The 16,161-nt window shown below is 48.5% G+C and overlaps 1 protein-coding gene across 6 annotated transcripts in view; it reads right to left on the bottom strand.

Moving 5' to 3' along the window:
- The window catches only part of MRAS (muscle RAS oncogene homolog), a 40,793-nt gene extending 24,901 nt beyond the window's left edge, over nucleotides 1–15,892 (bottom strand). For 2 of the 6 annotated variants that reach the window (XM_075093102.1, XM_075093100.1), the window contains exons 1-2: nucleotides 15,771–15,892; nucleotides 15,110–15,281 (exon numbers count right to left, since the gene is read on the bottom strand). The gene's annotated coding sequence lies outside the window, so the exon portion shown is untranslated. The other 4 variants (XM_075093099.1, XM_075093097.1, XM_075093101.1 and 1 more) reach the window with 3 other exon arrangements.
- Between the last annotated feature and the right edge of the window lie 269 nt (nucleotides 15,893–16,161).

The following is a 16,161-nucleotide window of genomic DNA, read 5'->3' on the forward strand; positions in this document are numbered from 1 at the left end:
CACAGATGCTGCTCAGATTTAGTGTAAGAGAAAGAAAACTCACCGGGGGAGTAGCGAAGCACTTGAGATTCACACAAAAGGCAGCTAAAGGCAGTAGCTGCCTGATGAATACTTGGTAGTTATTTCAGGAAACATGGAATTATAGCCTGAACAAATAATAATAAAAGCCACATCACTGGAAATTGCTGTGGTAGGCGGCCCCCTGTCTTCCCCCTGCTGCAAATCCTTAAGTGATAAGGAGCCCTTGCTGTAGCGCTGAGCAGCAGCTTTCCTGTGGCCAGGCTTGGCTCAAGGTCTCTACTGTATTTATGTGGAAGCACGTGCTTGTCGGTGTCCTGATCTGCATGCAAGTGCAGCACAGCATGTGTCAATCATATTGACGAATGTCATCTGAAACAAACTCCGCTTCTCTCCCCCAACTCCTCCTCCACCTCCCACAACCACACCATTAATCTTCAGCCTGTTTCTCTTGGTGATTTAGTACCCTTTTCAAAATACATAAGAAGATCCCTGTCACTCTGACAAGCCAACACTCGGATACAGAAGCCAAATTTATTTTTTTTTAATTAAAAACAACACTTGTCAAATTTGGGTCATCTGTAGAGTTACAGCCCTGCCGCTACCAGTTTTGCTGGAGAACAGAGATATGTGACCAGAAAGCAGCTATGCGAGACCATTCCTGTATCTCTCAGACCTTGATTCACACTGTATGGTTCCCAGATTAGGGGTGTCCACTGGAGGTTGATCCAAGCCTTTTGCTAAGGTGTGAAATGAGAGCATCCCTGCTCATTAGACAGGGGCCTGAGGAAGCAGATGGCTCAGCTACTTTTACTTGCATCACTTCTGTGTGTTTAAATCCACCATCCACTTTCCTTATTTATTTCCAAAGCTCTTGGGCGACATCGGGGGATGACAGATTCCTGTATTACTCTTGAAAATTCTTCGCTAGTGAGGCCAGGAATGCCTCTCCTATGTTATCATGGAACCAGTGAAGCTGACCTAAACATACTGTAGCAAAAGATCAGATAGCCAAGATGTTCCCCTGCCCTGTCCAGCCAGAGATAACGCAACAAGAACAAATTTACAGTGGAGGAAGCGGCTTCAAATTCCAATAGCTGCCCTTCCTGCTCGCACAATCCCTGGAAATGGGCAGCTTCCCTCCTACACATCCCAGTCTGCTGACACACCAATATAAAGACCCCAGATCCACTGCCCTGGGTGGTTTTGCTGCTGTTACACTGCTCAGCAAACTTTCTGAAGGAATAGCCCAGCACTGCAGCACCACTTGGTTTGCAGCCAGATGCTCTGCTGCCCGCACGTGGCCCTGCTGCTGGTCATGCAGCCAGATGTGCACGGCACAGCCCTCTCAGCCTTGGCTAGCACTGCCCTGGGCACACAGAGTGGTCCACATGCCAAATTTGTGCAGTGTGGAGCTGTGGGGGAGATCCTGAGCAGCGCCAAAAACTGCCCAGCATGGACTCACAGCTTCATCCTGCCTTCCCTACCACGGCCTCAACCCCCTGCCAAAACAAGGGGTGCTCCATAGTATCCTGACCATGCTGTGCGCCTACACCCTACCCTCCCCCCCCCCCAGCTCCTTGATGGCTCATTGTACTGTGGTTTTATGGACATCATGATGTGCACAGGGCAGGCACGGCTGCACAGACTTCATGGCACCTACGGATGCCTTGGAGGTGGTTTATGGATAGAAAGGGTACAGGGCCATCTCGTTCCAGTCACCCTTCTGCAAATCAATCAATGCATTTGGCTCCAAGCTTGTCTTCCAGTCAGGCTCAATTCGGTATTTAATGCTTTTTACATCTCCAGTGTTGCTACCGGATGTCTTTTGGGATGTAAATGGATTTTTAAAGACTCCCTTTCCTCCTGGCAAACACACTTTGCATCTCTTCAGACAGCTGTAAAGAGCTGCAGGCTGCGAAGGTCCCCAGTGTGGAATTCAGAAGTTGAAGGAACAGCCACCTCCCAGGTTTACCTAAATAGGCACTTTTCAGTAGAATTTCAGGGTTCAAAATCCCAGAACCGTGTGGAAGGCTATTTTCCAGGCATTTCCTGGGTCCGTATCATTACTTTGTCACTTGGAAGACTCCAAGATCTCATCACTGGCCCAGGACCCATAACAGTAATTTTTTCCAGACTCATTACAGTGTCTGCCAAGAGCATGTGCCTCTTATTTACGTACAACAAGCTGGGGAGGCAACTCCATACTTGGCAAATCCAACAGGCTTGTCTGAAACAGGAGTGTAGGCAGAGCTCAGGGCCAGGTACTGGGGTGAGGAGCAGGATGACAGCGATGCGCAGCCCCTTCCTCTGCCCTAGTCATGGCAAATTCACAGCTGCATGAGGCCTCAGCATCTCTGTGAACCCCTCTGAGGACAGGGTACACGCACACCACCAGCATCCCAGCCATGTGCCGGGCCAAGCCCGGCACCTCTTCTCAGCCCGTCTTTGGCAAGCTGCGCAGCTGTCAGCTCCCTCCCTGATGCCCTCCTACTGCTCCCTGCCAGCTTGGGCAAGCCCTCCCGGTGGCAAACCTTGACACTCAGACCAGAGGGTAACTGGCCTAACCACCCTTGAGGAACAGAGTTTACCCATGCATGACTCAAGTCTTCCTTCCCGTCGAAAGCATTCGCCCTGCGAGGACTGGAGAGAAACATCCCACAAGGATACCCCTTCAGAAAAGGTGTACCGGGGTCCCAGCCGGTGCTGCTCAGTACCTGCGCTTTGCTGTTGGATGCTCAAGTTTCTTCTCAGGTGTCATGAGTGGATGATTCCATATATCAGAGAGCAGCAGCTGAAAATCAACACATCTTTGAAAACACCCTATGGGTCAGCTGACCCAACTTCAGACCCCTGTGGCCACCTCTCGCCCCCAGCTTCAGCACAGACCTGCACCAGGATACCCTAATCCTGTCCCTTTTATGCTCAGTCTAAACCCTCTGCCTCAACTTTTAAGTCATTCAGCTTGCAGCTGCGTGGGAGGGTATGTATGTACGTTCATTAACACTTCCATTATGCCCTGTGGTTTGGCAGGTGGTGCTGCATTATGGATTTAAACAGTGCTAGCAAGCAAGTCTACAGCACTTCCCTGGATTAGCATGCTATGGGAAATCATACCTCAAAAGTGTTTTGCACTCTTGTGAAGCACCTCAGATGAACGAGGCAACAGCAGGGCTCCAACCACCACCACCTCTGTGCAATCCCATCAGAAATTCACTCACAACTCCAGAAAAAGATAAATGCCCTCCAAAACCAATTGCTATTTGGGGGAAAAAAAAAAAAAAAAAAGAAAAGAAAAAGCAACAGCAGAGTCTCTCCCCAGTTAAAGGAAAAGGGAGGAGCACACCCTCCACTGCCATCGCCACAAAGCATCTTTCACATACACCAAACAACAACTTCTTCTGCTTTTGCCCTATAAAATGGTTCTAGCATTCACATGGGAAAAACACATCACGCATGGTTATACTCATTTCAGAAGTCAGCCTTGAAGGTACTCAGCCTCCCAGTGCCCCCCGCCAAAGCTGATGCCTTCTGTCTAATCATCAGGCTGTCACTAACAGATTACCAGAAACTGTGCAGTCAGATTCCCCAAGGGGATGCAGTTCTAGAGGGATGAGATGTGCTGGGCTACACCTGACCAAGGAGCTCCCTCCCCACAGCAATGCAGACAGCAAACACACAACTCGGCATTGGTGAAGGGGCGGACAAGGACCTTTGGCAGGACAAGGGGAAAAAACATCTGTTAAACACAAATATTACCACATTTCTCAACGTTTACTGAGGCTGGACACAATCGCTTTTCGTTAAATGTGAGTGGTACTACATGCAGTTGTACCTGCTGTGGTACAGAGCGCTGGCTCCCACAGGCGTATGGGACTTCTGCTTTACCTGGGCAATGGGAAGGGTCGTTTCACAGGTACGACCACACATGAACTGAACAAAGCAAAGTAACTGGACAAAGTTTCTGAGTCTAGACTCTCGAGGTCAAAAGAAGAGCTGCTTTCAAAGAAGAATCCCTGGTCCTTGATTAGCTCTTCCAGAGCATCGCTTTGGTTCAATTACTCTGGTCTCCTGTGTGAACAGGTTTTCTTGCTCAAATTCTCCTGAGTTTCAATCCCCTACAGACCTTGGCTGAGAAGTTTCATAGAAATATTTAGGCTCTACCATCAGAGCCCAGGAAGATGTTTTTTATCTCCATCTACCACACAGCTGTGAAGTACAGCTATCCTGCTGCAAAGTCACAACAGAGTCAAGACATCAAGGTCTCTTCTCAGAAATAGTGGGATGCAGCACTGTGTTGCTCTGACCTTACGGTAGATCACATACGCCATTTCTATATCTGTATAGTGCCAATATTTTTAAACATCAAGCAAAGAGATGCTAGCCTTAGTCTTGGCAACTCAGGTACACCTCTCATTTGTATCACATTTTAAGTATCAGACTGGCAGAAAGAGCAAGAAATTTGGATTTGGTTGTTCTTTGAACTGCTGGGTTCTCCCTAAGGGACATTCACTCCATGTAGAGGTCTTTTTCATGTGCTTCAGCACATTCAAGGACACTACAAAAATAAAATTTTAACTGAAAGGCAGTTGTAGATATCCTTACATTTTACCTTGACCTTGTGAGCTACAACACAACATGGGATGGTTTACCCTGATGGTGTCTTGACATGTTTCTGCATATAAAAATATCTCTATTAAAAGCACAGACAGAGATGGCATGGATTGCAGCCACTTGAAAAAATAAATAAATAAAGCCCCAAAGCATTAAGGGCTGGTAAGGGACAAGATTACTTTCATCCTGCCACAGCATGTTTCAATTTAACCACTGCATCTCTCAGCACTTTTGGTTCATATTCTTTTACCACACAGAGACACAAGATGGGTATACGCCCAGCCTTAGGAAGGGGAAATTATATTTTGGGTCATCAGCTCCACCCACTGTGTCCACCCACCCCTCCACTCCACAAGGCTTTTGAAGTGCACCGGTCTCCAACAGAGGTGACAGCACATTAGCCTGGGGTCAGGAGGGCTTGGGATGCCAGATCGCTCCTGAAGCTGGGAGGCATTTCGGGAGCTTGTTGGGGCCAAGCAGCTCCATCGGCAAGTCCCTCACCTCCCGCTGCCCAGGAGAACACCCTGCCCAGGGCTGCCTGCCCCTCTGCTCCCACCACGGACACCAGCAGACACTTCCTCACCTCCTTCCTCAGCTCTCGTTCACTGCCTTGAAGGTGGCAGACTTCCACCTACTGCTCAAGTTCAGCAATCCTTCACCTCTTTGGCTTAGATAGCTCCTCTTTGTCCCTTCCCACCTCTTGGCTAGACCCATCCACCTCTTTGCAAGCCTTCCCAAGTCCATATAAACTACAACCACAGCTATTTTTTTCTGTCTTTTTCCCCCCAAAACGGACGGGGGAATCTGACCTCCAAACTAGAGAACTGCTCCCAGTGTTTTGCACAGCAAAGGAATTTATCCTCACACTGCACAGAATCAAACAGGAGCTTCAACGTAATATACGCCTGAAAATGCAATTTTGCTCCTTTGCTTTGACAACCTAACATTTATTCCCATATTCTTGTGAGGCTGGTATGTAAACAACAGGGAGTGACTTGCTGTGCTCAGGAGACCTTAGAAAAAGAATTGTATTTCTCTGCCCTCCTGGATCCAGTAAGTCGTCCCCCTGAGGTTCAAAGAGTTTCTGAAGCTCCTAATTTAAAAATCGAAGGCATAAAAATGGGTTGCTTGAGCTCTTTTCCAACACAAAAGTAGATTGGAACTGTTGTTATTTAATAATTCAAATCCCAGATGCTTAATTAAACAGACTTGCTACACTGCAAAAAGAATAAGAAATTATATATCCCCTTAGAAAACTTTGCTGATTAACATGAAAGACTTTTCACGCTCCGCAGGTGTTCCTCTCCAAGTCAAACTTTTGAAGATGGACTTAACACTCCACAAGTAAATCTCATGTAACAAAACGCAGCTCACAGGACAGGCAGGTTGCAGTGTCTTATCAGCACCTCTGTGCTGCATGGAGCCATTTTGCAGAATGCGCAGAGGAAACGATGCTCAGCAGAGCATTTTAACAGAGCTTTTCAGACTAGACCAAACTCGAAGAAAAGCAAATGGTCTGCTCAGCTCCTCATGCTTGCTATTTTGGCTGTTCACAGATTAAATCTGAAAGCACCCACAGCATGTGGAGGAAAAAGAGATGTCTCTCACCAGCGATCTGCCCTTGAGCTACAAAATATTTTCTGAAGGAAGAGCTGCAAGTACTCATTCAAGTCCACGTCACCACTACAGCTCTAACCTTTGGATTTTTAATCCAGAGTTACAATCCTTCATCAGCTACCCCCAAGGTCTCTTCAGGTGGAAGCAGAGCAGGATGTGCACAGGATAGGCTCGGGCAACACCTGCCTTGTTCTCCAAGGGTGGTTATGTCAGACGTAGACTCGTGGCTAGGCGAGTACCTACCAGTGAGATCATATGCTATGCGGAGCCACGGTGCAATACTTGATGTTGCATTGTCGTTTCACAAAAACAACTGGCAACAGCTCGAGGTTTTGCCAGAGCACTAGGGCATGTCTCCTCCTCTCCCTAGGTTAGCTGCGGACTCCTGATACATGTGATTCTGTGATTCTTGTCCCCACTGAATGCCAGCGGCCATGAAACCAACCTCTGGTCTGCAGCTTAGCAGCAAGCACTCCTGAGCCGAAGGGAATCCTTCAGTGATCTCCCCCTTCTCAGTTCATCACCCCACAACACAAGCTCTGTGAGTGTCCTTGATGATTATTTCTGGGATTGAGTGCCGGGTACCGAATAACTTCTTTCCCAAGAGCCCTACTTTATAGATAGATGTTCCCCACCTGGCAAGTCTTGTACTTAGGCTGGTGGTACTAATACTTCCATAGAAGTATTACACAAGACATCAGCTACATATTTTCTGAAGATCACAATCTCTACTAAACTGCCAGCTGTCTACACAGACCACTCAAGAGCTGTTTGGGTATGTTAAGTACAGGTGACAGACCCGATAAAAGTGTCCGGATATGCCTGAAAGATTAAATTCCATCTGCATCCTACTACTTTTTGTCATTTCATACCTTTTTGGAGTCTTTGTGTGTCACAACAACCAACTGTTAAAGGACCTGGCATCACAGGCTTGCAAACTTAGAGAACAAAATCCTTTAAATGCCTTTTTGGAGGGACCCAGTACCTGGAGACATGTTACAGGGGATGTTTTAGTAGCCCTTTAAGTGGGAAGGCCAGTTCAAGAAAAAAATGGATTGGATTCCCACTGCACCAATGTCCATTAACATCCTTTTAAATTGGGTTGGGTGGGTCTTTGTTCCAGCTATTGTGTATCAGAGTCACCATTAGGCTTTGTGCTTCCAGCAATGCAAATAACAGATCCCTATTCAAAAGCTTTTCAATCCCTCTCACTATTGCAAGATGAGCAAGTATTTGTTTCCACAAACCAGAATCAGCCTCACACCATTACAGCCTTTTCTGTTTTCCAATATAACCTTGAAAAATATATCGAAGGAAGCCTAAAGATGCTCATTTTGGTACTGATATGACAGATCCCTAAAGAAGCAAAACATAAAGCCCAGTAAACTTTATTATTTTCTGCTCACTTTGAAAACTCCTCCTCTCAAATAAGGAGGCAAAACAGAGCAGCTGCAGAGCACCTTGTTGGTACCAAATCTGCATCTCCTGGGCACACTGCACTGTGTTCACAGTGAGTCCATCTCCATCCTTTGTTCTCGGCCCACCCAGCAGGGAAGTCCCTGTCCCCCCTCTACCTGTGGTCAGAGCTGAGCCATGTTGGCAAGCAGAGACTTGGAAAGCTGAATTCAGTGGCACAGTATTCCACTAAGGAACTTTTAAATAAAGAAACAAACTAAAAAAATCCAACACTTGCACTTCATAATTAAGTGCAAGCCAACTGAACTAGCATCAAGGCATGCCATAAGCAAAAGTATGCAAACCCTGGCATCCCTGTGTCCCCAGCAGGCTCTGAAAGCAGAGCTCCGGTAGCCTGTACCGCAGCAGACGCCGACCTTGTTTCTCTTTGGGACTACAGCTCTTGTAGAGAAGTGAGCAGAAGCTAAGACATACCCAGGCTCTACCTGCTCCCACTCAGGGTGCAGGTACCTGCTCACAGGGTGCTGTGGGCATGGCCTGAGAGGCACAGGGACATCCCTCCCCTGGCTGTGACCAAGGGGTGACTTTCCAGGCGAGGAGCTGTAACATCTGGGAGGGTAAGATCTCTGCTGCAGCCCACAGCTCAGCAACCTCCTGCCCGAGGCCAGGGAAGGCAACAGTGCTGAGTGCTCCCAGGTTCTTCAAGAAGAGTATTTCACTGTAACCAGCACATGGTACATGATACGGGCCCTGAGCGAGGCACAGCATGACTTACAGCTGACTTCAGTGGGCTTTAGTTTGATCTGTAAATCCTCTAGACACTTCACAAGGGTGTTGCTCAACTCCTGCTGCCTTCAGCCTCACAGGAGGTAGACATAAATACTTAGCATTAGCATAGCTCCCCATGGCTCATTTTTAGTCCTTTTTAAATGTAGCATCCTATACACATGGATACATTCTGAGCAATAAAACTCATATTGTTACTGTTCACCATGCAACCGAAACAAAAAATTCCTCCTGCCGGCTTTGCAACAGCTTCCTTGCCCAAAACTAGAAGACCGGTGTGCCTCACAAGGCTGGGATGGAACAAAGGCAGCTCTCCTCCATCAGGGAGCCCTGGCAGCACAGGGACACAGCGCAGTGGCAGCAGATGTGGAGCCAGCGGCTGGGCAGAAGGCTTCATCGCCAACCCAGCCACTCATATCAACTTTACTAAAAAGAGTAGAGCTAGGTCAGCCCAGGAAGAACAGGGGGTTGCCCAGAGAAGCGGAGTTTCAACAGCTGTGAAGCAGCCTGTGCCAGCATCAGTGAAGCCAGGCTTGCTGAAGAAGTGATAGTGGCATCTCTAGCTGGGGGATGCTCTCCATCTTCCCCCAGACATACATCATCTTCACCTTCCATCACCAGGCTTGAGCCTTCCTCCTTAGAAAAGCTGAACCCCACCTCATCTAGCCAAGGAAATGCTCCAAACTGCCTCAGAAGCACCAAGGAGGAACCTGATGGGAAGAGCATGGACCAGAGCCTGGTATTTTTCATGAGAATTGAGACCCAGTTTCAGCATCCTCCTGCCCGTCCTGCTGCAGGCTTTCTTGTGTGATCCTGTGCACTGTGTTTAGCCTTACTGAGTACTTCAGATCCCCAGCTGTGTAAGTGAGATAAATAGTAGGTCCCTATCTCACAGGTATGTTGCAAAATAAGCAGATTTGCATTACAAGTGTTAGAAGGATGCTTTACAAATTGCTCAAATAACAAGACTAACCCATCACTGCTCAAAAAGAAAAGTAAAATCGATAGCAAATTAAAGCCTTACCTACACAAACATAAAATAGTAGGGTATGCAAGACTGTTTTCTTAGTTTACCTGTTTCTTCTGATAACCCTGTTTGCCCTGGCGACTCGAACCGCTCCAGTCACAAGTTGTTTGAATTCAGTGCACCAAATCGTGTCTGGAGAAATGTATGTTTTCCTCTGTCTACAGTGACAGCCAAGACATCGGTCATCCTCCCAGCTGTTCTAAAGACATAGCTGAAAAGTACATGCTCACATCCATCCTGCTGTCAGGTGACTTTAGAGTAGACATTATTACACCTTAGACCTCTCTAAGATTATCCATGAGGATCTAGTTTCCACAGTATTTTTCTAATTTTTTCTTCAACCTCCTTATTTAATATCTGAAACAAGTGGAGTGGCAGAGCTGCCGTGCTCCTCGTAGAAACTGTCATTTTAAAGACATAATAACTGAAGCCTTTTCTTAAAACTTCCAGGAGTATGTGTGGCTTAAAAAGCTGATTCCTGTTTAAGATAATGACTAAGACTCTTAGGAATCTAACTCCCAAAGTCACACAGGTAGTTTTGAATATGTTACCCTTTTAGAGCAATTATGCCATCAAAGTTCCAGTCAAAAACTGATGAGCGTTACTAATATATGCCTATGAGTGAGCCTGTAAGTGAAAGACTTCCTTGCTTTATTTACACTCTAGTAGATCAGAAAGCACGCCAAGACTTATTTTTACATACAAGAGTAACCGGCCTGACCCCAGGACACACTTAACGGGTTAACCCACAGCCCAGGGAGCAGGTTTATTGTAAACTGGCTGCAAGCTGATGCAGTTGTACTCATTTCCTCTGGAGATGACGGCAACTTGGAGCAGCTGTTTGGTCTTCAGGTGGACTAACACCAGTCACTACATAAACCAGTAGTGGGTCTGAGCCACCACGTTTGCTCATTACAAGTCACCATTGCAAAACAGTCCCCAGGAAGTCCTCAGTGGCACTCACCCTTAGACCAAGAACTAGGTTGCAGTTAGGAGTTGGCAATAACCAAACAGAGAGAGCAGAGATCAGCCAACCATGTGGGGGCATTTTCCCCACCTTTGAGAAAATTTAGACTTTCCCTTCCATGAAATGAAGTGCTTAGCAAGTTAATATGGGAATGAGAACTATTGTACATTCGAAAGGGAGGCTTTGTATGGAACCGTGGAATTTGCAGCCTCGGAAGTCTTAGATAGTGGAGAGCTGAGAGGGATGAACAAAGAATAAGCCATTTTTACCACACTGCATAAAGTTATATATTTGGTACAACATTCTTTCCAGAAGCAGACCTTTTGAAAGAGAAGGCATGGCAGGCATTATGTTATATGGGAGAAGGTGAAAGCATGTCAGCACACTTTAAGGTGCTCTATAGTAGTAGTAGAAGAAACTACAAGAAAGTAGTCCAAGATTTTAATATCAAGCCCATCAATGGCAAACAAATTCTGAAGCCAACAAGATTTAGCCAAAATTTAATTTTAAAAAATCTCAGTTGTAGAAGCATTGAGCAATTCTGCTGGTCAATTCTGGCCAGAAGAAAAGCCGCAGGAAGGGGAATCCAATCCCAGAGTATCTCAGATGCCTTCTGAAGTATCTCAGCATTTGCTATATTTATGCTCCCAACACACCCCACAAAGAAGAAACTTCTACCACCCCATTAAAGAAAGAAGTGGGCTCAATGAGAGGCAGATTTACAGTTGTGGGTATCTGTAAGAGTTGCTGACCTCTACCTACCCACCTTTGGGCAGCCTGTGACAGAGAAGGTACCTGGAGGAAGGTTTCCCATCTCTTCAGCTAGCTTCAGCCATTGGACTGGTCTCTGATGAAACCTATATATCTGTACAGCACTAACCATCACTTACTGAAGAACTAATGTCGGAAGCAGAAAAATTAGCAGGAGAGTCAGCAATAAATACCATAAGTACTATAAGTACAGAAAACTACTTAAAAATATCATTAACCCTGCCCCCACCTCTTCCCTCAATCATTATTTCAGGAGAGATATTTTTGTAAAATTATTTCATCATCTGTGAACAGGTGGCCAGTGTGCCATATCTCTATGCAAGACTTCCATACATATTACTCCTCTGCAGACATTTTCTCACATATACATGCACGCATGGATCAGCAATTGCTCCACTACATTCTCAAATGGAAATAAGAGTGTCATAAAACTCAAAAAAAATGAGTACGCAAAAAAATTCAGCATCTGAGGTTACAGCTGTTTGTTTCTCCTCTCAGTTCAGAAAGAGCCAGTCGTGGCTTATTGAAGATGTTATTGAAGTTGATGGTCTTGCTCTAGATTTATATTGGATACATACACCCAGGATGTGACCCACTGGAGCGTTGGACTTTTGTTTCCCCATGGCAAAAGATACAGCCAGCAACATTCAAATAGAACAGGAAGGCTGTATTCTCCTCCCCCCTGAATATCTTCTCTCAAGTGCCCCTGTAGGCAACAACAGGAGAAAGAAGCAATAACTCCACCAAGGAGTGGGCTAACCTTCCTCCCATCTGCCAGTCCCACGCTCATTCTGTTTTCATTTGAACCAATTCCTCCCAAGCCCTTCTGCTTTATACTTCATTAAACTTGGGTGCCTCAGACACCACAAGTAATATCGTTCGTCTTTGAAAGGTCACTTTCAAGGCACATTTCCATATCTTTTAACACCACTTTTCTTCCTCAGCCCTGTCTACAGTACTGTCTTGGAAGCCTGAAAATTGATTCCGTATTTTCCATATTGTATCTATCTCCTCACCCCTGATCTGCTTATTTATGTCAGCAAAAGCTTATGCAACCACTGCCACCATGCAAAACTACTCCCTTCTTAGTTCCTGTGGATCCAAGTTAATATTCTCCATCTCTAGAGCACTCTCTGCATTAAGGGCTGCCCATGCTGAGCTGCAATCCCTCCTGTCCCCACCTCTGCAAGTAAGAGAGGTAAAGCGATGCGCAGTCATGGAGAAGTTACAATGCTGAGGCAAGAGCAGCACCGTGCCGCGCCAGAGGCCCTGTGCAGGCTGCAAAGGCTGAGCAAGGCTGGAACAAGGAGCCACCAGGAGTGACAGCAGGGCTGAGCAGTGCAAAGCAAACAAACCAGGCAAAACCAAACTAAGACTGAGCCAGTTGAAGTCTGGAGCCTAAAGCTTTCATAGGGCAGACCGACTCATCCTAATGAATTGGCTCACCAGTACCCGGCAGGTCAGCAGGGATGCTGGCTTGGCAACTGTGGGAAGTAGGTAGAGGCTCTTGGCTTGAATCCAGCCACAGAAAGTATTTCACACCCAAAGAGGGAAGATAAAAAGGGAAGGGCAGAAATGAACAAAACCAGACAGCTTTCCTCAAGGAGCCCTCCAGAATTAAGAGCGGAAGGGAGTAGTTTCTGCCCTGATGGTCCCAACAGCAAAACACCACCCGCAGTGTGTGGTGTGAGCTAAAGGGCCGTGCAGGTCTTGGGTACAGGACACTCTTTCTGTCCACAGTTAAAGAGCTCTAAGGAACCACAGCATGATGTCAACGATAATGATTTATCACATTCGCTTGTCCTTATGTTGCCCTCGTGTACTATGCCAATGACAAGACCAGCTCAGGTGCAGGTCTCATCCTCCTCCTTCTAGTTCCCCAACTGCGACATCTCCCCCAGTGCCAGGAAGCACGTGGGGAGAAGGAAAGAAGGTCTCTCTAACCACCAGATGATACAGTTTTATTCCTCCCTTTTGTTAGCCTCAGTCCCAGTTTAAGAAAAAACAGACCCAACACAACATATACCAAAACTCCCCATGAACATGAAGAAGGCAAGCTTTGTTTCCGTAATTCTAAGTTCCTCTGCAAAAAATTTTGAGCTTGTGAAAACACCCACCAAAAAGTCAATAAATAGAAACTGCCTTTCACATCATAGCTGATAACAGATGCTGGGCCGGCTCTGACCCTGGTGCAGCTGCTCAGGTTCGGGGTCGTGCTGGTGGTGTGTTTGGCCCTCTGCAATCTGGGCTACACACTCGATCGTATGGGGTATCTCCTGGAATGGAGTATCAACATCAAAGGAAGTCAAACAAATTGATGCAGAACTATAATATGAAGAACACCTATTTGTCTATATGCACTATTACTTTTAAAGAGACACTATCAGCTTTGTATTTTCAGACTCAAGTACCTAGAAGGAAATCCTACCTCCATTAGGCAGTCCAAAGCTACACTACTAAGAGGTGGGTTTTTTAAAGCTATTACTTCACAATTTCCTTGCCACACCCTTGTTCTCTCTCTTATCTTCTCCTGTTTTTTTTTTAAACTAATAGACCCCATTTTTGCAATGCCCCATATAGATTCAGAGCAACAGACAAGCACCTTTCACACAGAAGAATAATAACTGACCCATGCAGAGTTAGGCCTTTGAAATGCACCTCTGTCATACAGAAACAGCCTGAGCCAACCAGGTAATTTCATCGCGAAAATTCCGAAAGCACATCTACACCCAGGTACGACTACAAAGTTGGTGCACTTGTTCTTGGTACCAACTATTGTACAAACAACAGCCTCCAGATGAAACATAAAGTTTCCAGTCAATAGCACCCCTTTAAGCCTGCCACCAGAAAACGAACTTAGACGACTTAAGATACCTAAGAAGTTGGCAGCTTAGATTTTCACGCTTTCATAACGTTAGGCAAGTAACGTAGAAAGGCACCAGCTGATGGGTGCAGAAGGGCTGCAGTTACCTGTGCTGGGGGAGAGCCTCGCACAGGACACAGGACTCCACTCTGCGCTTTGCTCTTCTAACAAAACCCCATCCCCTACTCCGGACAGCCACGGCGCAAAGTCCCCGTTCGTTGCTCAGAGTGGTCAGCTCGCCAGGGAGGGTTACTGGAGCAGCCGAGCACAGGATGCTGAGACTAGTCCCCTCAAGGTCTAACTCTCAACTTGCTCCTCAGCTCGCAGCCAGCGTGGCTTTAGCTCAGTTTCTCTGTCTGGGAAGCAGCGTTTTCTAAACACTGTTTCATAGGCTCTTGAGCCATCTAAAGAAAAATAATAATAAAAGAGTCATAACTTTTCTGACTAATCCCCAGCAATCCCAAGAACAAGTCCTTGTCCTTCAGCTGTGGTTCAGTTGGTTTGTTTTTTTTTTTAAGTAGAGAAAAAGTAAAACCAGAAAAAAAAAGAGAAGTACCTCCTCCTCTCCTTGTTTCTTTATAATTAAAGATAGCATCTGTGCCTTTCTTCTGAAAGACTAGCAGATAACTCAAACCCATGAATCTGGAAGCTTTCCCAAAGTATTTAGTGGTCCAAGAGCAGTTTTAGTTCAAGATAAGAAACCTTGCAATAGATGAGAACACACAAGGGGTAGGAAAGTAAAAGATGAGCCTGGCTCTGAATCTGCTGGGGGGGAAAACCCCCCGACACAACAAAAATCCAACAAACCCGCAACTTCCAAAGGTCTTTCACTACCCAGGGTAACTCGGAGCGACCCCCCTTCCCCACCACCCACCCAGACGAAGGCAGGAGACCGACAGCGGTCCGGCCATTCCTCATACAGCTCATTTTCAAGCCTTCAGCGGGGCAGGACAGACCCCCGCCCCCTCCCCGCGGCACCGAGAGCCCAGGGCCGCCGCGCGGCGAGACCCGCGGCACAAAGCCACCGTACCGTCCCGAGCCCGGCGTCTGGCGCTGCCGACGGCGGCGGCTCCGCGGCGACAGCCCGTTCTTCCCGACGCCGACCTCCGGCCAGGGAAAGCGGCGGTGCCCGGGGAGCGCTCCTCCCGGCGTGGGGCGCGGGGCTCATGCCCGAGCGGGGCACCGCGCCTCAGCAGCGATCACTGCGGGAGAGCAGAGCACAGGAGAGCGGGGAAAGCCCCGCCGCCGTTACCGCTGCGTGTCACGGCCATCCCACCCCTCCCGCGGGCTTTTCACGCGTGGAGCGCCGTAACTCCTCGCGGCGCTATCCCGAGCCCCCACGCTTCGCCGGGGCAGAAGCACAAGAAACTGCGATTTATGGTGGGTTTGGGGGTGCTTTTTCTCCCACCGCCCCCCCCCCCCACGCCCCGCTCACCCGGGGCGGCGCCGCGCCCTCACCGCCCGCCCATGCCCGCCGAGCAGCGCCCGCGGCCGGGCAGCGCCGCCGGCCCCGGCCCCCGCTCCCGCCCTGCCCTGCCCCGCCGGCCGCGGCAGGGACGCCCGCACCCGGCCATCCCTTATATCGCCGCGGCGGCTGCTATAAATAGCCCGGCCCCGCCGCCGCCGGGGGCCGGGCCGGGCGCCGCCGGCGGGGGTTTCTCGGCCGATGGCGGCCAAGACCCCCCCATCACCTGCGGCTCGGTGGCGGCGCCGTATTTCGCACTTTTGACCCATTTTGATGCCGCTCTCCGGCGGGCGCGGGGCGGCGGCGCTGCTCCCGGGGGGCCCCGGGCCCGCCGACCCCCGGCGCGGCAATGGGCCCGTCCGCCGCCGCCGCGTTAAGGTGGACCGCGGCGGCGGGAGCGGGCGGCGGCACCTTAAGCCGCCCGGGCGGGCGGCCGGTGCCTCGCCTCGCCCCGCCCGGCATCCCGGGCACCGTGTGGATGAACGGGAGCGGACCGACCTCCCGGGCCGCGGGGCTCTGGGCAGCCGCCGGAGGAGGAGGAGGAGGGTAAATAACGGCGTCTCTGCAGGCGCTGCTAGGTGGACGGGGCAGCGACCGAATGGACGGGATTATACAAA

The sequence above is a fragment of the Phalacrocorax aristotelis genome, chromosome 5 (genome assembly GCF_949628215.1).
Source record: "Phalacrocorax aristotelis chromosome 5, bGulAri2.1, whole genome shotgun sequence".
Lineage (NCBI taxonomy): Eukaryota > Metazoa > Chordata > Aves > Suliformes > Phalacrocoracidae > Phalacrocorax > Phalacrocorax aristotelis.